Source organism: Rhinoderma darwinii, chromosome 9 (genome assembly GCF_050947455.1).
Source record: "Rhinoderma darwinii isolate aRhiDar2 chromosome 9, aRhiDar2.hap1, whole genome shotgun sequence".
NCBI lineage: Eukaryota > Metazoa > Chordata > Amphibia > Anura > Rhinodermatidae > Rhinoderma > Rhinoderma darwinii.
The window spans coordinates 47,186,842-47,211,454 of NC_134695.1; positions in this window are offsets into that span (position 1 = coordinate 47,186,842).

Sequence of the window (24,613 nt, forward strand, 5' to 3'; positions counted from 1 at the left end):
AATTAAATAGAATTGGTGACCCTTTAAGAATGGATGGTCAATCCCACACTCTTACACCCACCACAAGAGAAGGAAGTTATATGTGACCTCCCTCTGGTGCCTGTCTGCCAGTGATTGAGATCAGTGTGGGGACCAGGTGCTTTAATTTTATGGCTGATGCTCAAACGGTTGTGTCCACCCTTATCTTTGCTTGAATTTGGTTAAAGGGGTTTTCCCAAAATTATAAATGATAACCTATCCTTAGCATAGTTGATAATTTTGTAATCGCTGGGGGCCCCACCACTGGGAACCCCACCGATTGTGAAAACGGGGGTCCTGAGGACATTGAATGGAGTGGCGGTTGAACATGCGCTCTGCCGCTTCGTTCAAAGTCTGTTTGAATGATGAAAACAGCCGAGTATGACAGGCGCATGCTCGACCGCCGCTGCATCCAAGCTAATATTTATTGTGGGTGGTGTCGTGAGGAGGATCTTCAGATTTGGAATTGCCCTTCTCACGATCTGTGGGGGTCCATCCGTGGGGCCCCCAGCAATCAGAAAATTATCTCCTATTCTGTAAATAGGTTATCATTTGTGATATTGGGAATACCCCTCTAGGGACTTCAATTTCTTATGAAACAAATTCAATACAATATCGCGATATGCTAAAAAACGCTTGACAAGCTGCAATCCACATCACAACCACTGGGTGGCCACACACATACACATATAGCACATACATTTTATGACAGAGCATCGCAAAATCATGTTGTTTTTTTTTCCAAAGCTGGTCATCTCACGTCACACATCTCAGGATATGTTGAGATATGAGGAAAGGTAAGAAAGGACTTATCTGTAGTTTTTATGGCTGGTAATCATGGGGATATTGTGGGTGGTACTTATAAGGACACTGTGCTTGACACATTCTCATATATACCAGCCAATTTTATGCCAATAGGACACTCTTCCGTCGTGTCTGACTAATGCTGGTCAGATGGCCATGCTAGAAATATATACTGGGAGATTTTCAAAGCATATATGGCAAACGTTTACCCTAATTATGGTGTGAACCTAGCTTTAGTTGCCTGTTTAGTTAATTATTTTATAATCAATGAGTTCACAGTCTTGCTAGTAACTGTTGTGTATTCTTGAGCAAAATATTACAATCATGGGAAAGAAATAACAATGTCTTTATTATGTACGAAAATATGAGGAGGTCAACATGAACCTAGACTTTCAGCACATTAGCCTTTACTAATACGAGTCTCCAGGGTCAAATTAAAGTGAGAAATAAATTATTGTGAGTTCACACAGACTCTTTATTATTGATTGTCAGCACTGTCACTTTCACAAGCAACAGCTGTGTTTCCAAACGTTCCATCAAGTATCAGGTCAGGTGGGGTCTTAATTCCCATTTTTTATTAACCATAGGCATTCAGGCACAACTACAGGAAGAAGTCAAGCCTACTGTTTACTGACAACAGTCTCCATATCTAGGAACACCAAAGATATGCAGAAAGTGTGACCCTGTGGGGGAAATGTTAAATTACACTGTGCCAATTCAGATGAAAGGTCAACCATGTCATTCATGGTAGCGCCGAGTTCAAACTAAGTTCTCCAGATTGGGAGTTTGCCTGTTTATTGTGATAATTGACTGCCACCTGCCCTGACTTATGCTTTACCAGATTCTGCATCTCGCCTACCGTTATTGTACATAGTTACATTGTTACATAGTTAGTACGGTTGAAAAAAGACACATGTCCATCAAGTTCAACCAAGGGATGGAAAAAGGGAAGGTAAAAAATTTTTCAATCCAATTACAAACTATACTTTCTAAACCTATAGTCCTTCATTTACCCATTAGACGTCTATGAGGGACAGTGTCAAATGCCTTTGCAAAGTCCAAAAACACTATAACCACAGCGGCCCCTCTGTCTAGGCTTCTGCTCACCTCTTCATAAAAACAAATCAGGTTTGTTTGACAACTTCTGTCCTTAGTTAAAATATACTGGCTGTCACTTATAATACTATTTTTTGTCATATAATCCTGTATATAATCCCTCAATAGCCCCTCAAACATTTTCCCCATGATGGATATTAAGCTTACTGGTCTATAATTACACTAGAAGACCTAGAGCCCTTTTTGAAAATAGGCATCACATTTGCCCTGCACCACTCCCTTAACACTATACCAGTCACTAGAGAATCTCTAAATATTATGAAGAGGGGGACAGAAATAACTGAACTAAGCTCTTTAAGAACTCTAGGGTGTAACCCATCTGGTCCTGGGCCTTGTGTACATTTATTTTATTTAATTTAGCTTGGACCATATCTACATTCATCCAATTCAGTATATTAACTGATATATTAACAGCACTGGCACCGGCTACATCAGCTGCTATTTCTTCTGTTGTATGTAAGTATCTCTGCCTTCTCTTGATCCCCTGTTACCAACTCCCCATTACTGCTATCTAGGGGTCCTACATGTTCAGACCTTGTTTTTTTTGCATTTATATACTTTAAGAATTTTTTGGGATTTGTTTTACTATACTTAGCCACCTGCCTTTCATTTTGTATTTTTGCTGTTTTTATTACCTTTTTACAGATTTTATTACGCTCTTTATAATTTACAAAGGCTACAGCTGTACCCTCAGATTTGTATTTTTCAAATGCCTTTTTTTTTGTCATGTATTGACCTTTTTACAGAAGGTGTAAGCCATGTGGCGTTTAACTTTAGTCGTTTATACTTGTTACCTATAGGAATACATTTTGCACTATAATTACCCAAAGTAGATTTCAAAATCTCCCATTTATCATTTGTCCCATTATTTGACATTAGTTCTTCTCAGTCTATATCTTGAATTGCAGCCCTCATCCTGAGGAAATTGGCCTTCTTAAAATTAAGTGTTTTTGCCCTCCCAGCCTGTGTTTATTTTTTACAGTATAGGTAAAATGTAACTATATTGTGATCACTGTTGCCGAGGTTTTCACGAACATTGACATTCCCAACAAGCTCTGCATTATTAGAAATGACCAGATCCAACAGAGCTTCACCTCTAGTCGGGTCTTCCACAAACTGGCCCATAAAATTTTCCTGCAACGGGTTGATGAAATTTCTCCCCTTTGGAGTTGAAGCTTAACCATGACACCAATTAATATCTGGGTAATTAAAATCTCCCATTATCACTACAGTACCCGCCTGTGCAGCCCGCTCCATCTGTTTATATATTTGACCTTCTATCTCTTCAGTTATATTGGGGGGTCTATAGATTACACCAAAAGTAATTTTTTTCAGTGTTTACCTCCCTTTGTAATTCCACCCACCAGGTTTCAACCTCCTCACAGTCTTCACCCAGTATTGTCTCTTTCACACTCACCTTCATATCACTTCTCACATACAGACATACACCACCGCCTTTCATATTTGTCCTGCCTTTCTGAAACAGTGTAAAACCCTGTAGATTTACAGCCCAGTCGTGTGAAGAGTCTAGCCATGTTTCAGCAACACCACTTTAATTTTTCACTTTCAGTTTCAGAAATGTGATTATTTGACATCATTTGGGCATTTTTATTTTCATTGCTGTTTTGTAACAAAAGGATCTCCCTATTCTGTTGTCTAGTCCTCTCCCCACAGTCTATTTCTCCTCCCACCAATATAGTCTGACCCCTCTCTAGCCTGACTACCCCTTTATTTTCTACATTGACCTCCCTCCTCAGCCCTAGTTTAAATACCTTGCCACCCTAGCTAGAATTCTCTACCCCAGCACAGCAGACCCCCTTCCATTTAGGTGTAAATCATCTGCAGAATACACTTTGTACCCCAATGAAAAGTCAGTCCAGTGCTCTAGGAATCCAAAGCCTTGTCCTCTATACCAAGACTTAAGCGATGCATTTAACTCCCTGAGCTCCCGCTGTCTTTCCTGTGATGCGCATGGCACAGTCAGTATTCCTGAGAATACTACCTTGGAGGACCTTCCCTTCAGCTTGTATCATAGTTCTTTAAAATTATTCTTAATTTATTAATTTATTCTGTAGTTGGTACCTACATGGACCATAACAGCTGGATCATCACCAGCCCCTCCCAGAAATTTGTCCACCCGTTCCCCAACATGCCGAACCCTAACACCATGGAGACAGCAAACCATTTGGTTGATGCGGTCTTGGCAACAAATTATTATATCCGTCTTCCTGATTATAGAATCCCCTACAACTACCAATTGTCTTGCCTTACCTGCATTACCATCCCGCCGACTACTAACTGGGCTGTTCTCCCGGCTGTTAGGGAGATCAGTATTCACTAGGGCTGCCATTTCTGAGACCGACACCCTCGCAAAATCACCCAAATTGGCAATTTTGCTTGGAATATCAGAAACAGGATTGGCCTTCCTTTTCTTGGACCCCCTTCTACTGCCCCTAACTACATTAACCCAGCTACTTGCCTGATCTTGCTGACCCATGTCTTCACCCTCCAGTTCTACCCCACTAACTGCTTGCTCAGTGAGCCAGCTCAAGATTGTCTATAGCCCTCAGTGTTGCATTCTGCTCCTCCAGATCTCTAATGCGAGCTTCCAGGTGTGCCACAGAGGTATTCACCCTGGAACTCCGGCTCCAGTCATGCATACATATGGCAAACTGTGCACTGAAGAAAACGTCCAATCTTGCTATCCATTATCCCAGTTACAAAAAAACAGTGAACAATTGTTAAAGTAAAAGAAAAGAAGAAGAGTACTTACAGGGGCTTTAACGCCTCTTTTTAACTCTGGTTTAGTAACTCCACTTGATATACAAACCACTTGATTTAGCAAGCCAAAACAGAGCAAGCTCAACAGAGGCCTGAGGGCTAATTTATACCACCTGAGAGCAGTTAACCCCTCCCCCTAGTCAGCTGCACAGCAGGACAGAAACTAAGAAGGAAAAATATGTTTTAAATTGTGTCAGTTTTGCAAACTTCTATTAGCAAGCACTCAATTCATATATCACACACAGTATCCTACGCAGTATCCCACACAAGAACACAGCAAGTCAATCCGGTTTGGTAACTCAACTTGATGTACAAACCACTTGATTTAGCAAGCCAAAACCTCGCCTGTCCCCTCGGCCGTTGCCAATGGAGACTACTGTGGGGGTAGCGACCTGGGGATACTAGAGGCCAAGTCCACATCTTTGTAAAGAGGTTAAAGGGTCAACACCTAGCTATTCCATAGACTCCGCTCCCCAGTGTAGCCTCACGCTAAAACTGTCGGCAATACAGTGGGCCACACCATTCTCTTGGGGCCCCGTGATAGTCACTACATCTATGGGCCCTCTGAAAGGTTTTTAACTGGAAATTTTAAGCTACAGCCCTTTCTGAAATCAGACAACCTGATGATTGTAATTGCCTTAATGTGCTGTTGGAGGACTTGTCCAACTTCAGGTAAAAAAATGCATTATAATAAACATTTGCTTACAAGTAGAGGCTTACATACAAAAACAATGTAAAAATAATAGACCAAGGTGTGCAAAGTTCATATATACCACAAACGTCTACATTAACAAGAGCTTGTGCCCTCAAAAATTCTGAAACAGAGGCCATGCAATGTTTGGCTATCATCAATAAATGTGTGAAACATATATACTGTAAACATATAAATATAATATAAACATAAAATCCAACTTATAATTTTTACACACAACCACCTTCATGCAACTTAGTATCAAACAGTGATTATAAGAAAAATCGCATAAAATGAAAAATAAATTTCAACTTTGTGACTAAAATGCATAATCAAGCAGACCCAATATGCAAACAAAATGTACTGTGCAAAGAATTGTAAGATATGAGTAGATGATACATACCACATATTTACAGGTGTGTGTGTGTGTGTGTGTTAAAGAAATGCCAAAACCACAGGAATGGAACCTAACCTGCGTTAGATCTGTTACTAGCAAGGACGTATTATTACGTCATTGGCTAGAAGGTTTTAGTTTTTGCCTTCACGCATTCCGTCAGCCATAAGTTTTTAATTTTTAATGCTACGTAGCTATTTGAGGCCAATGACAGTTTCTACAAACTGTTGCCGCTTATCTGTGTAAAGAACCTGGACTGTTACTCGACTACTCTTGCTATTATCACACTACTGCCTGATCGTTTCAGTCACTGGACTCCGAATCTGCTACAGACCTTGACAGAATAGTCTGGCCAAATATAGAGTCCGCTGAAACAAGTCCTTTGACAACAATGAGGCAACAACTTGCTGAAGTACAAGAATTTGGTCCCACTTATAAAGAAAAATGTTCTCAGATGCAAAATCTAGAGCAAAATTAACAAAGAAATTATTGAGTCCACACAGAAAGACAAGTATGACAGCACAAAAGTATCTGATAAGAACTCTAAAATCGATTACTTATTCAAAAGAGTTTCTGACTCTACTTAAGGATGGATATAAAAATTACTAATTTCTCAACCATCCTCAAAGGAATGTCATTATCTTCTTTAAAGGTGGATTCCTGATATAGCAATTTCTAGCGCTCTACTAGCAGTGACTGAATGCTTGACATTACAAAAGGTTCAAGAAGAAATTGTTGAGCGATTGCACGCTGCTCAAAAATAATTTATACAGGCTGCTGGTAAACACCGGAAAGCAACTTCTGATTTTTATGTAGGGAACAAAGTGTGGCTTTCCACAAAAAATGTAAAGCTGCCAAGTACCTTCTCCAAAACTGGGCCAGAAATATATTGAGCCAATTTAAATTTCTGTTCATATTAAACAAGTCACTTTTCATTTAAAACTTGCTAAGACTATGAAGGTGCATCCTGTTTTTCATCATTTTTTCTTTTAACCATTTCATGAAATTTTTTTGCCCCAAATTTGCCTCCTCCTCTACCACCAGTGAAGGGGCAAGGTGAAGATGAATATGTTGTTGACAAAATTGTGAACTTCAGAATAAATATGAATAAGCTACAGTACTTGATCCAATTAAAGGATATATGTGTACCATACCTGGACTACTACTTGACTACTCTTCCTATTATCACTCTCCTGCCAGATCGTAATAGCCACTGGACTTCTAATATACTACAGACCTTGACACCTTTATTGTATCTAATGCTAAAATTGCCTTATTACCCAGTGATTGTTGGGTCGGTTGAATTTTCCACTAATATACCTTATTTGATCATCCCCCATAATTAATTTAATAACTTTGCCCAGTCACATAGCCAATGCTTTTGCCAAGATTTTTACTTCTGAATTCAGCAGTGAGATTGGGTGTTACGAATCAAGCAAGCGTGGGTTTTCATTCTGCTTCAATATTAACAAAAAAACTGCCTCATTTATGGTAGATGGAAATTTTTTTTTTTAACCAATGATGACTCTAAAATCCCAACATTGGAGAGAGCAATGTTTTTGCTAATATCTAAAAGAGTTCGAATGGAAAACTATCAGTTCTGGGAGATTTTCCATTTTGGAGAAGGTATGATATTAGGGGCTCGTCAAGAAAATCAAGCTTTTTGAATAGGACTGAGCTGCTGTGAGCTGTAATACCAAGAGCGTCCCCTACCAAAGGTACTGAGCTGTGCCTGGCAAACAATGAAGTAGCCCCTTCTATCAGCTGATTGAGGGGGTTCTGAGAGTTGGACCCCCACCAATTTGATATTAATGGTCTATCCCAAGGATAGTCCATACATTTTGTAGTCCTGGATAATGCCTTTATATAATCTTTGCTAAATCCCAACTCATGTATAAATAAACTATTCAAACAGAGCATGATGGTGCCTGAATTTACATGAGGATAAAAGTTATACTCATGGTAATTACATGGTAATTACATACAAGTGTTAGCAATAACGTAAATAAAAATTGGACAAAAATTATATAATAATAAGTCAACACATAGTCCTCAGTGATATATAATAACACCCCACCACTCAATAATGAAACACATGGAATACCACCTCAAACCCTACGACTTCATGGTCAATGTCTTGGGGAGCAGAACAAAACAAAATATGTTTCAGTTAATAATATTGTGCACAAAAAACACAACACATACATATAAAGAAGCATAATAAAAATGGTAAATACAAATAATTAAATTAAAGACACCCATCTATTAGCACATTGTACCTCTTTTGGCATTCAGAACTGCAGCAATTTGTTGTGGCATAGATTCCACTAGGTGTTGAAATTGTTCTGCAGGAATATTGGCCTATGTAGATATTGGCCTATGTAGCGGTTGCCGCTAAAGTGTCCCTCCACCATAGAGTAAACAGCTGCCATGAAGGGGTGAACTTGGTCGGCCACAATGCTTAGATAAGCCCTACTGTTCAAATTCCCATACACAGGTATCAGAGGAGCCAGGGTGTGCCAAGAAAACATTCCCCACACCATTACTCCACCTCTATCAGCCTGAACTATTGCTCCACATCCACCAGCCTGACACCTGACAGGAAGGGTTCGTAGATTCATGTTGCTTATTCCCAATTCTGACTCTTCCATCAGTATGGTGCAACTGAAATCTGGATTCATCTGACAATGTTATTCCACTGCATAGTGATCCAATTTCTGCGATCTTTTTCCCACTAAAATCTTGCCTTTCTGTTTCCCTTAAACAGGAATTATACCCAAACTGGTTGTCTGCTACTGTATTGTTGTATTGAATGAGGACTTATATGTTCGGACATGTTAATTGTGGCACCAGCGTTGCATTCGGCTGAAATTTGCTTGACTGTGCACCTCCTGTTCATCAAAACGATTCTTGACATCCTCCTCTGACCCCTTTCATCAATGAGTTTTTGAGATCCACAAGATCTCCTTGCGCTGGATGTTTTTTCTCGATCACACCCTTCTCATTATACTCTTGACACCATTGCATGAGAACACTCCATAAGGTAGTGAGATTTTGAAATACTGGCCCCGGCTAGTCTAGCACCGATGACCATACCTCGTTTAAAATCGCTCAGATTACACAATTTTCTCGTTCTATTGAGGATTTACACTAAAAATTATCCATGAAAAAGTAATTTGATTTTATGCTGCACCCTGGTGTGACATGTCTGATTTCCATACAGGGACGCTGCAATTGTGACTGAGCTAGTGTCTCTACTAAAGTGGCCATTCAGTGTATATCTATTATACTATAAATTTATATTATACTGTACTATGTATACTATAGACGTAGTTGGACATCATCTCGCAAATGCATTATATAATGTGTTCTGATGTGAAAAGAGAAATGTCAAAAAAATAAACCTAAATAGAACAGTTTGGGCCTCCATTGTGAGCCAGGACGGAGAGCCACATCTGCAGCAATCTATTTTCTCTCAACAAAGGCTTTGCCTAACATAGAGTGCTTTCCTGGAAATATAGGATGGAGGCGCCATGAAGTAAACACAACTGTACTCTGCCGGTAATAAAATGTAATATTTAGAGTTTAAGATAATTTCTATACTGGTATGTATATTCCGGATAATCATATCTTTCTTTTGCTGTGTAGCTTCGATACAACACAGAAACAGTCATTAGTGTTACGGCAACCAAAATGTAATCATATTACTGCTGAATTAGCTTATGCAATTACTTATGTATTTTAATATTTAAATCCACTGTGCAATTTCTGGATTAAAAAAAGTTCTGCCTTTAAATTTTTTTTTACTAATCAGCTTCACTGTATAACTAAGAATACTAGGGTATGGTGGAGAAAGTTGCAACGGGGGTTAATAAAACAAATGATTGTCCATCGGACAACTATCATGCTGAACTTCAGGGTAGAGGGTGGTGCAGCGCATTCTGAAACCCTCTGCATTGGGCAGCCCTCCCCTGTGTGCTGGTATTTATTACTGGCATCAGTATTAGGTTAACCCTTCCCCCATATTGCCAATGTAGGCAAGTGATAGTTTGGAAGTCACAGCAACATACAGTTGGTCCAGAATTATTTGGACAGTGACACAAGTTTTGACACTTAGTTGTTTGCCAAAACATATTGAATATACAGCTATATAATCAATGAGGGCTTAAAGTGCAGACTCTCATCTTTAATTTGAGGGTATTCACATCCTAATTTAACCCCTTTAGGACGCAGCCTGTTTTGGCCTTGTGGCACAGCCGATTTTTTCAAATCTGACATGTGTCACTTTATGTGGTAATAACTCCGGAATGCTTTTACCTATCCAAGCGATTCTGAGATTGTTTTCTCGTGACATATTGTACTTTATGATAGTGGACAAATTTGGTCGATAAATTCAATATTTATTTGTGAAAAACCCCCAAATTTTTTTTATTTTTTCTTTACTTTTTACACTTTCTTTTTTTACCTGCAGCTCTGATCGCTGCTAGAATACATTACACTACCTAGGTAGTGTAATGTATTCCAACTGTCAGTGTGACGTCACAGTCACTCTGACAGTTAGTCTACGAGGACCAGCAGAGGCTGATCCTCATAGACTTGCATACATGGCAAACTCGGGTGCCGTTGTCTGGCCCCCGGGTGCCATCACAAGCATCAGCAGCCCCCACAATTGCATGGGGGCTGCTGATGGGCTACAAACCCCCTACATGTGGAGAAATCGCAATCGAGCCCCGAATGTAATGGGTTAATTGCCGAAATCAGCGGCAATGAGCCGCTGATCGGCAACTAGTGGAGTGTCAGCTGTCCGGGACAGCTGACCTCCTGGTTCTCGATGCACACTGTCGCCGACAGTGTGCATCGCGAACGGCAGTGACATCCTGTCACTCTGACAGGAAGTCTATCAGGAGGCTGATCCTGATAGGCTTCCGTACATGGCAGACACGGAGGCCATTACTTGGCCTCCGATCGCCATGCTAGCCATCTGCAAACCTCACGATTTCATCGTGAGGTCTGCCGATGAGCTAGAAACCCCTGAATGCGGTGATTGCAATCGATCACCGCAATCAAGGGGTTAATTGCCGGAATCAGCAGAAATAAGCCGCTGATTGGCATACAGTGGAGTGTCAGCTGTCAGGGACAGCTGGCCTTCCGGTTCCCGGTGCACACTGTCCCCGACCATGTGCACCGGGAACCACTCAGTAACTGTACGTTCCTTTGCCTTAAGACACTGGCCGCATGGACGTACAGTTGCATCCTCGTGCGCCTAGGGGTTAAGTAAGGGTTTAGGAATTACAGCTCTTTAAAATGTAGCTGCCTCTTTTTCAAGGGACCAAAGGTAATTGGACGTTTATCTCAAAAGCTATTTAATGGGCTGCATGGGCTATTCCCTCGTTAATCTATCATCAATTAAGCAGGTAAAAGGTCTGGAGTGGATTCCAGGTGTGGCATTTTCATTTTGAAGCTGTTGCTGTGAACCCACAACATGAGGTCAAAGGAGCTCTCAATGCAAGTGAAACAGACCATCCTTAGGCTGAAAAAAAATGAAGAAATCCATCAGAGAAATAGCAAATATGTTAGGAGTGGCCAAATCAACAGTTTGATACATCCTTGAGAAAAAAGAGCGCACTGGTGATCTCGTGAACTCCAAAAGGTCTGGAGGTCCACGGAAGACAACAGTGGTAAATAATCTCAGAATCCTTTCCATTGTGAAGAAAAACCCCTTCACAACATCTACCCAAGTGAAGAACACTCTCCTGGAAGTAGGTGTATCAGTATCTAAGTCTACCATAAAGAGAAGACTTAATGAGAGCAAATACAGAGGCTTCACCACAAAGTGCAAACCATTATACAACCTTAAAAATAGAAGACCAGATTAGACTTTGCCAAACAACATGTAAAGAAGCCGGCTCAGTTCTGGAGCAGCATTCTTTGGACAGATGAAACTAAGATCAACCTGTACCAGAATGATGGGAGGAAGAAAGTATGGAGAAGGCTTGGAACGGCTCATGATCCAAAGCACACCACATCACAGCAACGAGTTAGGAACTGGGTGCAACTTATGGGGTCTCTGAGCGACTGTTTAATAAACTACTTTAGGTCATCACAATGATGCTCGACATCGGTAGAACATCAAAGGCGAGTCCAAGGGATGTATGACATGGTGGCTTGGAGACTGGGTTTCCATACACTGATGGCCAACCAAAGGCTAAAGGAATGCAATGTGGTGACCAGGTGATGGTGTAAAACCGAACAGCTTGAAGAAGTTACAGTGGAAGTAGGAGTACAGGCCTTTTGAGGGGGTGCAGCAGCCAAATCCAGATGTGCCAGTATTTGAGCTGAAGCCAGAAGGTTGGCGTGGATCCTTGAGGGTAGTGGACAGGAGTATGTTGCGGCCCTGCACCTTCTCGGACAGAATACCTGGGGCAGAACCCGTGCCGTCTCTCATTCCTGAACCAGTAGCCACCATCAATGAGTGGTGGATCTCTCCAGTGCCCAGCCCAGAACCCTTAGAGAGAAGGGAAGAGTTAGCATCACCAACAGTTAGAAATGTAGATTGGACCGCAGAAGCAGAGTACCCCACACGCTTGAACCTGGCAACTGAAGTCCAGATGACAACCCTTAAACATAAACATATTTGTAATTAACTTTTATTAAAAATTGTGTTTACTTATCGAGATACATGATTTATGCATTCACTATACATAGAAGCTGAACTCGGTGTTTAAAGCAGCGTCCGTCAGTGAAACGCTCAGCTGTCAGCTCTTACTGTGTCCCTCTAATGCCTACTGCAACCCTATTATCGATCATATCTAAGTTGGTAAAATTAGATATGATCAGTAATAGGGTTATAGAATAAAAAATGCCCCAAAGATTTACACAGCTTATAATTTATTACTAAATTTGAGATTTATGTCCTGCAGCAGTGCGAAACTTTTTCAATGACAGCTGTGCTTTAAAACGTGAAAATACAATAACTGGTGTACTTGCGTGAGTTAAACAATACAACTAAGTTTGACACATACAGAGTCACTTCTACCTCATGTGCAGCCACAAATCTGTTCCCACACCTCACTTTCAATTCTAGACAGATTGAGAACTTAAAAGACAATTGTTAATTTTCCCTCCTGGTCAGCTGGGAAAATGCTATGCTCCCCTGCACCTGAACACTCCTATTCTAGCCACTTGCCAAGCATACAGTGTGACCATTGCTGCCAAAATCTTCACCTATAAGATGTGGAGGTCACAAACCATTACAATACCAGAGTTGGGAGCCAGGCGCTAGCATGGAAGGAGTGTTGGCTCTCTTGTTGTGGACTGCAGGCTTTGTACTTATAGTCAATGCACAAGAGAAGCTGTTGAGAGGTAAGAAATCTTACTCTAGTTCTAAAGAATTTAAGATTTTAAAAAATTCTATCTATCTATCTATCTATCTATCTATCTATCTATCTATCTATCTATCTATCTATCTATCTATCTATCTATCTATCTATCTATCTATCTATCTATCTATCTATCTACTATCTTTTCCAAATGTCGCTTGGCTTTAAACACGGGAAAATAAAACCCACATAGTTTCTTACTTAACCTTGCTGTAGTGCTGCAATCTTTTTTCCTTGTATAGTATTTTGAGCTGTGGATAGATAGATAGATAGATAGATAGATAGATAGATAGATAGATAGATAGATAGATAGATAGATAGATAGATAGATAGATAGATAGATAGATAGATAGACAGACAGACAGACAGACAGACAGACAGACAGATAGATAGATAGATAGATAGATAGATAGATAGATAGATAGATAGATAGATAGATAGATAGATAGATAGATAGATAAGAAATATCATTTGAATATCACAGGAGCTTCATAAATATTATGGCCGTTTGTCTTTGGGTCGATGTGTGCTGCTAAGAGTATTGGTTTTCAAATACATTGGAAGTTCACAAGAAAAGTTATTCATGCCTTCAAAGACCCTTCATGTACCAGACTGGACTCATGCAGTTCATGACAACCCCTGTCCATATGATCTATTAGGACATATTGACGTCATAAAAAGGGTCCAAATCGTGGGGGTTACTATGAGCAAGGGTGGTATTTCGGTTGGTTTTTGCAATGACGATTATTTAATGATGACGGAAAAGTGCACATGGAAACGTCAAGGATGCTGTCTAGCTGAGAAGGATTTCAATCCTTCCAATCATGTAGTTGTTATATTTTAACAATACTTACAACTTTAGTAAGGGCCTGTTCACATCTGCGTTGAAGACCCTTCGTCACAGATCCCGTCCAAAATACTGGAAACTGAAGAACAGCATGCTGTACTGTTGTTTCCGGTAAAATGATGGACACCATGTCGGAAACCCAACGGAATCCAATAAAGTCAAAGGGTCAGGCATCGAATGTGTCCGTCATGCAACGAAACTAGCGCTTCCAGTATTTTCGTTGTTCTGCTCCACTGACGGAGCAGAGCACTGGAAACACAGAACGCAAATGTTAACTGGCCCTATCCTACAGCGTAAAACAGGAGCAGAATAAAAATATGGAATTATTTGAATCCGTTAAAAATAGGATCTGACAAGCCCTGGTTTATAAAATATTCTGGATTTTTGGATGGTCATAGAAAAGTATATATACCTCCAAGAACGCAGATTAAATAATCTGCTGTGGTCTTTTTATTATTCCAGTTTACATTGCAGTTATATGACAGAAACAACATTTCTGTATTTTCAGATGTCAGACTTAAAGGCTATGTACACCTTTGAAAAATGTCTTTTTTTGTATAAAAATGTCTATCAGTGTGTTTGGTGCAACTTTCTTATTACTTTTTATTAAAAATTATTTTAACTTTTTGAGATACAGCTGCTTTGTATTCTGTATACAGAGCAGCTGATTCTAGCGCTGAAACCTGTATCCGTCAGGTCAGCGGCAGTGACGGGTTCAGTGAAAGTGGGTTCTGTATGTCTCTGACACGCAGGATCCACCTGTTATCGATCACATCTAAGTTATGAACTTAAATGTGATAGATTACAGTTGGATCCTGCGTGTCAGAGACATACAGGACCCGCTAACACTGAACCCGTCAGTCCCGCTGACCTGAAGGTTGCAGGTTTCAGCACAAGATAAAAAGCAGCTGTTTCTGAAAAAGCAGAAAGAATTTTTAATAAAAAGTAATTAGAAAGTTGAATCAAACACTCATGTACATTTTTATTTTTAAAAAAAAAACAACAAAAAAAAAACAGTTTTCAAAGGTGTACATAGCCTTTAAGGAAAGTTTTCGAATATTGCTCATAGCAATAAGGGGAGTGTATGAAATATTATAATTTAGTATTATAGTTTAAAATATATTTCAAACTACGGGTAAAAATTAATGTAAAATGTGCATTGTTTCTTCTTATAACAAGAGGCTAAATAGAGCCCAGTTTGAACAATGCACCTGTACATAATGTAATGTGTCTCGGGTCACTGCAACCTGATTTAAATCAAAACCCTATAATCTCATAGGCCACAAACATGGTACATTTATTGTTATACTATTACATATACATGCTTTCGAGAACAGGACCTTTATCTAAGGCCCCAGATCTCAGAAAAATCCAAATATTCTTGTTACGAAATGTAATTTTGTTCTCTACCTTAAAGAGGCTCTGTCACCACATTATTAGTGCCCTGTCTCCTACATAAGGAGATCGGCACTATAATGTAGGTGACGGTAATGCTTTTTATTTAAAAAAACGATCTATTTTTACCACTTTATTAGCGATTTTGGTTAATGCTAATGAGATGTGTATTCAGAATCCTGACACTTCTGAATCTTTTCTGTGAGATTTCCAGCAAGGGAAACGAAATGTCGTTTACATCGCAATCTCGCGAGATTACGCATGGCTTGCTGGAATCTCACAGAAAAGATTCAGAAGTGTCAGGATTCTGAATACACATGACGTCCAGGCTGGAGGTCATGTATATTCATTATTAGGACACTTGATTACCGTTAATAACCAAATATGCAACTCAGCTCTCTACTCACTGAAATATCTCAACAAGGAGATGAACAACCGGAGCAGGTAAAAAAAGAGGTGAAATCCTCAACACCACAAAAAAACAGAGACAAAATGATAGTTTTTTACCGCTCAGACGGTTGTAGATGTAAAGTCTGAAGTGTCCATCAAGGGTTTGACCTTCCCCTCAGCTTGCATGCAGAAAAAACTATCCAAATATCCACTGGTGTGTATATCTTGCTGGTACTTGTGGTTCCACACAGAAGTGAAACTGCAAAAATGCAACTGCTTGCTGTGTAGATCCTCGTACTTGATGTTCTAAATCTCCAACAAGGGAGAAAAAGGAGATAGTGCACTACCTTTTGGAAACTACAAATTCCACGACTTTATTCCATGCTTACAAAAATAGATATAGATAAAAGCATAAGATAAGCTCTTGTAACACGCCAAATAATGCAACCCGACCCTGGGTTTCGCCCTTCTGGCTTCCTCTGGGGCATATGGGTGTGTACCATACATGTGTTTAAATAGCTGTCAGTCTTCTTAACATACAACAGTTTTAAATTGCTTAAGAGGCTCTGTCACCAGATTTTCAAACCCCTATCTCGTATTGCAGCAGATCGGCGCTGCAATGTAGATAACAGTAACGTTTTTTTTTTTTTCAAAAACGAGCATTTTTAGCCAAGTTATGAGCATTTTTATATTTATGCAAATGAGCCTTTCTTAAGTACAACTGGGCGTGTTTAAAGTTAAGTCCAACTGGGCGTGTATTATGTGCGTACATCTGGGCGTTTTTACTTGTTTTACTAGCTGGGCGTTGTGAATAGAAGTGTATGATGCTGACGAATCAGCATCATCCACTTCTCTTCGTTACCACCCAGCTTCTGGCAGTGCACAGACACACAGCGTGTTCTCGAGAGATCACGCTGTGACGTCACTTCCTGCCCCAGGTCATGCATTGTGTCGGACGAGCGAGGACACATCGGCACCAGAGGCTACAGTTGATTCTGCAGCAGCATCAGTGTTTGCAGGTAAGTCGATGTAGCCTCTGTCGCCTGGTGCATTAAAAAATGTATGTTGTGAGATTACAAACTTTTGTAATACTCTGTCATGAGACATTTATACTGTATGTGTCTATGTGTGGCCACACAGTGGTTGTGATATGGATTAGAGCTTGTCAAGACTTTTGCTAGCATGTCACGCTATTGTATTGAATTGGTTTAATTAGAAATTGGAGTCCTTAACCAAATTCAAGCAAAGGTAAGGGTGGACAAATCTGTACCAGCAATACAGCAGCTCAGAGAGATATGACGATCCCAGATATAATACTCTTATTGCGCTGCTAAAGTACTGGTACTAATATGACAGCTCTTTTTTTTTACTTTTTACACCAAAGGACCACTGAGAAGGCTGGGGGGGGGGGGGCTAGGAGAAACTGGGGGAGCATGCACTGTCATTCAAAGACTCGGTCTAGGAATGACACAGGGTACACAATGATGAAAAAGGGGCCCTGGGTTACAGAATTTGTTTTTAGAAAAAAAAATAGACAAACTGAACTAACTTCACTGCACCCTTGGGAGTGTGTAATGACGGGATGCTGCTCTATGAGAAGTTTACGAGCAGTGGTTTACTGATTGCGAGCTCGGTGCTCTCTGGTCGGTGCAGGATCATAGGGCAAATGAGCATTCATAGAATGCTTATTCCCGATCATTTCCCTTTAAATTCATAAACTTTTATCGTTATCGGCAACACATCTCCCTGTGTAAACAGGGAGACGTAAAGCCGACACGATAGAGATGTATGGGGACGAGCGATCGGAGTAACGAGCGCTCGTCCCAATACTAGCTCCTTGTGAAAGGAGTAAACGAGCAGCTGCACGTTTACACGACCCACATTATTTATAGACAGCATTGATCAGCAAGCACCAAGCTCACAGGCACAAAGTCACTGCTTGTAAACTACATTGGATGAATCTAGGCTTCCATGACCTGCTTTTTTTTTTTTATCTAACTCTGACAGAGCCATCCAAGCTGCTGCTTCATACTGACTGCATATTGGTAAAAACAGGGCTGAATCCATAATCCATAATCATGCTCAGTATTCTGACTCCATGACCAGGCTGTAAGTTGTAGGGCCCTTGAGACAATCTCACTGTATATGTCTGTATTGAACCGGTACTCACACCAAGACACTGTCAGATAGCGTCAACTCAGCTGAAGAGGCACGTGGGAAGATTCCAGAGAAGTTTATTTTCAGGCTGAAATACTTGTAATGTACACAAACCAGCAGGTGAAAAGATGATATTTTGCCAGAGTTGAGCAGGAGATGACTACACAGTATGGGAACTATGAGGAAAGACAACTAGGCACAGAAAGAAGGGAGGAGCTATTACCTCAGAGCCTAGCTACAGGGAGATAGCAGGGACAAACTAAATAAAGCAAAGCAACTGCAATAGGAGCATATAACATAACATGACAGTGAATAGAAACCTAAGTCGAGGGACATGACACTCCCCGTCTGAAATCTTTAGATTTCACAATAAATCAAACTTGAAAGAATGTCCTTGAATAATGTCCAGTAGTGGATCCTGGAACCTGAAAGACAAAAAGAACATGCAAACAATGACAATAGTTATAGTCCAAGTCTGTTGCCGATAGTCCACAACAGTAGGTATCCGCTTGTACAAGTTCCAAGTAAGAAACCCATCTTCGGATTGGGGAAGCCGCAACTTGCCAACACTTCCACCAACCCACTGTATATTCCAAATGGTAAGGTGTTCCAAATATAAGGAAGAAAGTAAATAGGAGGGAACCTCCAGCTCACCTTAAGGCAGAAGAATTTCAGATGCCTAATGCGCACGGATCCTCGTGTCGGCACACGCTGATGAAATTGTAGCAGAGAAGTGGTTGAGATCCAGCGCAGAAAAATGAAGAGTTGTTCACGAATGTGTTAAAATGGAATCTCGTTCCAATTTTATTGGATAAATGACATAAAACAGGGAGTCTTGTTCCCCCAGTGGGTAAGGTGGATGTAGATAGAAGCTACGCATTCATTTTTCTTCTATCTACATCCACCTTACCCACTGGGGGAACAAGACTCCCTGTTTTATGTCATTTATCCAATAAAATTGGAACGAGATTCCATTTTAACACATTCGTGAACAACTCTTCATTTTTCTGCGCTGGATCTCAACCACTTCTCTGCTACTGTTCCAAATATAACACAGCTAGCAGCCAGCTGGGGGCTGTGTCCTTTATGTGCCTTCTTACTTTGGAAGAAGAAGCACTAGTTCAGTGATTGGGCGGAAGAAAACTCGCACAGAGCCTCCTTTGGTCACCTTGACCTCTACCTTTTGAGTCTTTCCATCATCACTAGGCATAACCTTGGTAACAAGACCCATTGGCCATTCATTGCGATGGGCTTCCTTATCCTTTAGAAGAACAAGGTCACCTTCCTGGAGGTTGGGTCTCGACGTCTGCCATTTGTGACGGCTTTGAAGTATGTGCAAATACTCTGTCTTCCAGCGGTGCCAGAACACGTTGGACAGGTATTGTACCTGTTTCCATTGGCGTCGGTAAATGTCGCTGTGGTCAAAGATTCCCGGAGGGATTGCAGCAGTCCCGATCTTCTGGGTAAGAAGCGTAGCCGGGGTAAGAATAACTGGGGAATCAGGGTCCGAGGATACTGGGACTAGTGGCCTTGCATTGATTATGGCGGACACCTCTGCAAGAAAGGTGACCAAGATCTCATGAGTAAGCAAAGACTTGTGATCCAGCAACATGGAGTCAAGGATTTTGCGTGCAATTCCAATCATGCGTTCCCATGATCCTCCCATGTGAGACGAATGTGGAGGGTTAAACACCCATGTGCACCCATTGTTAGACAAGAAATTGTCTAACTGCAGTTCTTTGCTGGCTCCCACGAAGTTAGTGCCGCAGTCAGACCTCAGTTGCTTGACGGGTCCTCGGATAGAGAAGAATCTTCGGAGGGCATTGATGAAGCAAGAAGAATCCATAGACTCAATCACTTCGATGTGTACTGCTCGGATGCTGAGACATGTAAACAGCACAGCCCACCGTTTGCTGTTTGCGACTCCACCACGGGTCCTTCGTGTAACAACTGACCATGGGCCAAAGACATCCACCCCAACATAAGTAAAGGGCGGTTCCGTACTTAGTCGGTCTGCTGGGAGATTTGCCATTTGTTGTTGATGGTGTCTTCCTCTTAACTTATGACACTTGACACATTTATGGAGCACGGAGGAGATGCATCTCTTCATCCCTACGATCCACAAGCCGGCTGACCTGATGGCACCTTCCGTAAACTGTCTGCCTTGGTGCTGCACTCTTTCATGATGGTGTCGGACCAATAGTGTAGCAATATGATGCCGACCTGGTATAATGACAGGATTTTGTTCCTTGCTACTTAGATCAGATCTCACTATACGGCCGCCCACTCTCAGCAATTTGTGATGATCAAGCACTGGATTCAGTTCAAAGAGTGCACTGCTCTTGGAAAGATTGATACCCTTTGTAATATTGTCAATCTCCTGACTGTATACTTCTTGTTGCACACAACGGGTAATGACTTCTTCAGCATGTTCGATGTCTGCGACAGTAGGGTGTTCTTTACAGATATGCCAGCCATGACACTCTGATGTGTCCTTAGCAAAGCAGTGAGCGATATGAATTAGGTGAGCAACAGCTCGCACAATAGATGACCAATTTGAGAAGCGCTCAAAGCGATGTGACTTCAGCTTCAATTTTGGAATTACAGAAGTGAAGAGCGTGGTATTTGTAGGCCTGATTTCCTTGTCAGACTCGGGCTCCACCATCTCATAGGTGGTGTTGGTAGGAATTAAACAGGGATCCTCATACAAGAATTTTGGAGGTGACAACCACATGTCACATAGGCCTGCCGCCGGTTCAGGTCTTGTTCCACGATCAGCTGGGTTAAGGTCAGTGGAGATGTACTGCCACTGCCCAGGAGTAGAAAAACTTCTAATGCGTTCTACTCTGTTGCTGACATATACATAGAATTGTTTTGTTTGGTTGTATATATAACCAAGCACAACTTTACTATCTGTGTAGAAAGCAAATGAATCAATTGCAATGTCCATTTCGTTTTTAATAACTTCAGCAATCTCTACTGCTAGCACAGCTGCACAAAGCTCAAGTCTTGGCACAGAGTGTGCGGGTTTTGGGGTTAGTTTGGCCTTACCCAGGACAAATCCACAGTGAGGCTTGTTGGTTCCTGGGATTCTCAGATAGGCTACTGCAGCTATGGCTTCGATAGACGCATCAGAGAAAATGTGTATTTCTCTTCTGATGGCAGCTGAAAGAGAGCTGGGAACATAACAACGTGAGACTTGGAGTTGTTCTAATATTTTCAGAGACTCCTTCCATATCTTCCACCTTTGTTGTTTCTCAATAGGCAGAGAAGTATCCCAGCCTATGTTCTCAGTGGTAAACTGTCTCAGCAATTTCTTGCCTTGAATGGTGACGGGGGCTATGAAGCCAAGAGGATCATAGATGCTGTTCACAACAGATAAAACTCCTCGCTTGGTAAAAAGTTTTGTCACTGGCTGACACTTGGAAGGTGAATGTGTCTTGCTTAATGTCCCACAGCAAACCTAGGCTTCGTTGTATAGGAGGAACATCAGAACCAAGATCGAGGTCTTTCAAGTTGGTTGCATGATCTTCAGAGGGGAACGCTTTCATTACCTTCTGGCTGTTAGAGATAATCTTGTGAAGTCTGAGATTTGCTACAGACAGCATTGCCTGCGTTCTGGTGAGGAGATCGATTGCCTCTTCACTTGTGGGTAACGATTTAAGTCCATCATCTACATAGAAGTTCTTCTCAACAAATTGACGAGCATCAGATCCATACCCCTTCTCACCTTCCTGGGCTGTCCTTCTCAATCCATAGATTGCTACAGCAGGAGAGGGGCTGTTGCCGAAGACATGTACCTTCATCCGGTAATCTGTGACCTTGTTGTTGACATCATTGTCTTTGTGCCATAGAAACCTGAGGTAGTTCCTGTTGTCTTCCTTGACAATGAAGCAGTGGAACATTTGCTGGATGTCAGCCATTACTACAACAGGTTCTTGTCTGAAGCGGATGAGTACTCCTTTGAGGTTGTTGTTTAGGTTAGGCCCAGTGAGGAGCAGGTTGTTTAGAGCGCTGGAATCAAACACCACTCTGATTTGATTAGGCTTGCGAGGGTGATACACGCCAAAGGATGGAAGGTACCAGCATTCTTCTCCTTCCTTTAGTGGTGGTGCAGGTTCTGCATGATCTCTATCAAATATATTTTGCATGAAGTCTACAAAATGTTTTTCCATCTCTGGTTTCCTCTTTAGGGTGCGTTTTAACCCCTTAGTGACCACTAATACGCCTTTTAACGTGATTCACTACTGGGCTTTAGGCTAGGCTGACGCCTTTTCACGTCAGCCTAGTCTAAGTCCTGCACGGGTCTCCCGTGCAGGCAGGAGCCGGGGTTCTGCTGTCTGATGACAGCTGAGCTCCTGCTCCAATGCCCGCGATCGAAGTTTACTTCGATCGCGGCCGTTTAACCCGTTAAATGCCGCCGTCAATAGCGACCGCGGCATTTAACTTTGTTTACAGAGGGAGTGCGCTCCCTCTCTCACCCATCGGCGGCCCGCGAATGCAATCGCGGGTCTCCGATGGGGTGTCATGGCAGCCGGGGGACTGATAAAAGCCCCCAGGTCTGCCCTGGACATATGCCTGTTAGGACGCGCCGGAGGCACGTCCTAACAGATTGCCTGTCAGATTTACACTGACAGGCAATAATGCTCTGGTATACGAAGTATACCAGAGCATTATAGCAGCGATCGGAACATCGCACAGTAAAGTCCCCTAGTGGGACTAATAAAATCAGTCATCAAAGTGAAATAAAGATTATTAATAAAAAGTACAGTAAAAAAATAAATAAAACCATTTTTTTCCATAAAAAAAAAAAAAAGTACACATATGTGGTATCGCCGCGACCGTAATGACTCCATTAATAAAGTTAATATGTAATTTAAACCGCAAAGTGAACACCGTAAAAAAAAAACGCCAAAAACTATGGCGAAATTGCAATTTTTTTCCATTGCCCCCCAAAAAAGTCATAATAAAAATGAATCAATAAGTCCCATGTACCCCAAAACAGTACCATTCAAAACTACGTCTTGTCCCGCAGAAAACAAGCCCAAAAAATCACTACATTGATGGAAAAAAAAAAAAATTACGGCTCTTGGAAAGCGACGATGCAAAAACAAATAATTTTAGTTCAAAAGTGTTTTTATTGTGCAAAAGTCGTAAAACATAAAAAAAACTCCACATATGTGGTATCGCCGTAGTCGTACCGACCCATAGAATAAAGGTCACATGTTAATTACGTCGCACAGTGAACGGCGTCAATTTAAAAACGCATAGAACAATGGCGGAATTTCAGGTTTTTTTTATAATCCCCCCCAAAAAGGTTAATAAAAGTTAATATAAAAATTATATGTACCCAAAAATGGTGTTATTAAAAAGCACAACTAATCCCGCAAAAAACAAGTCCTCATACAGCTATGTAGACGAAAAAATAAGAACGTTATAGCTCTTTGAATGCGACTATAGAAAAACGAATAAAATAGCTTGGTCATTAAGGCCTAAAATGGGCTAGTCACTAAGGGGTTAAAGAGGAAAATCTCGAAACTGCTTGCTGTAGATTGTTTGGTAATTTTGGTCTTGGGGAACGGAAAGGCAAAGGTGCTACCCAGCTGTTAGACTCATCCTGAGCAAATTCTTTGTCCATAACCTTGAGAAATTCTTTATCCTCTCTTGCAAGTGCCAACTTATTGTCTTCACTTGTAGAATTGAACACTGTTGCTCCAAGACTGTCATCCCAGGACAGGAATGTGTTCATATTATCTTGGTGGTCAAGCTGCCACTTACTGTTGCTCAGCTTCTCTTTCACCCAGTAATGGTGTGGGCATGGCTGAAAATAAGTGTTGCGACCAATTTGCAAAATGTGAGTTTTAAATGAGGAAATCTTGGTAGGCTTCTTCATCTTGTCTATACAGACGTTGCCTATAATAACCCAACCTAAATCAAGGCGTTGGGCAAACGGAGCATCATGTGTTCCGTTGATTTGCTGGCGTACCTTATGTACCCTGAGAATGTCTCTACCGAGCAGAAGTAGGATCTCTGCACTCTTGTCAAGGGCTGGTATTTCTTTCGCTATAGCCCTTAGATGAGTGTGATGAAGAGCAGCCTCTGACGTAGGAATCTCATCTTTGTTGGATGGTATCTGGTTGCACTCAACAAGTGTGGGTAAGGGTATCTCCTGATTGTTGAGAGAAGCCACTATAAGTCCACTGGCTCTTCTTCCGGAGACCTCTGTAATGCCACTACAAGTACCCAAGGTGTAAGGGTAAGCATCTCCTTTTAAGTTGAACAGGTCAAAGAGTTCTGATCTTGCGAGTGAACAGTTGCTCTGATCGTCCAGGATGGTATACACCTTTACGGCCCTTACCGGTTGACCCTTGGGGTATACGTTGACTAGACATATCTTTGCGCAGGACTTGTCGCAAAGGTCGTCTCCGCAGACTTCTGTGCATGAAGAAGATACAGTAGTAAGATTTGCTGCTTGCTCTGCATTCTCCCCGCCATGATTTATCGCAGGAGTGGAATGTGCAGGTGGTGCAGGACTGAATTGAGATGGGTGGAGCGCTTGCACATGGTCCTCACAGCCGCACTCTATGCATTTAATAGTAGTTTTACAGTCTTTAGCGAAATGTTCAGTAGACGCACAACAT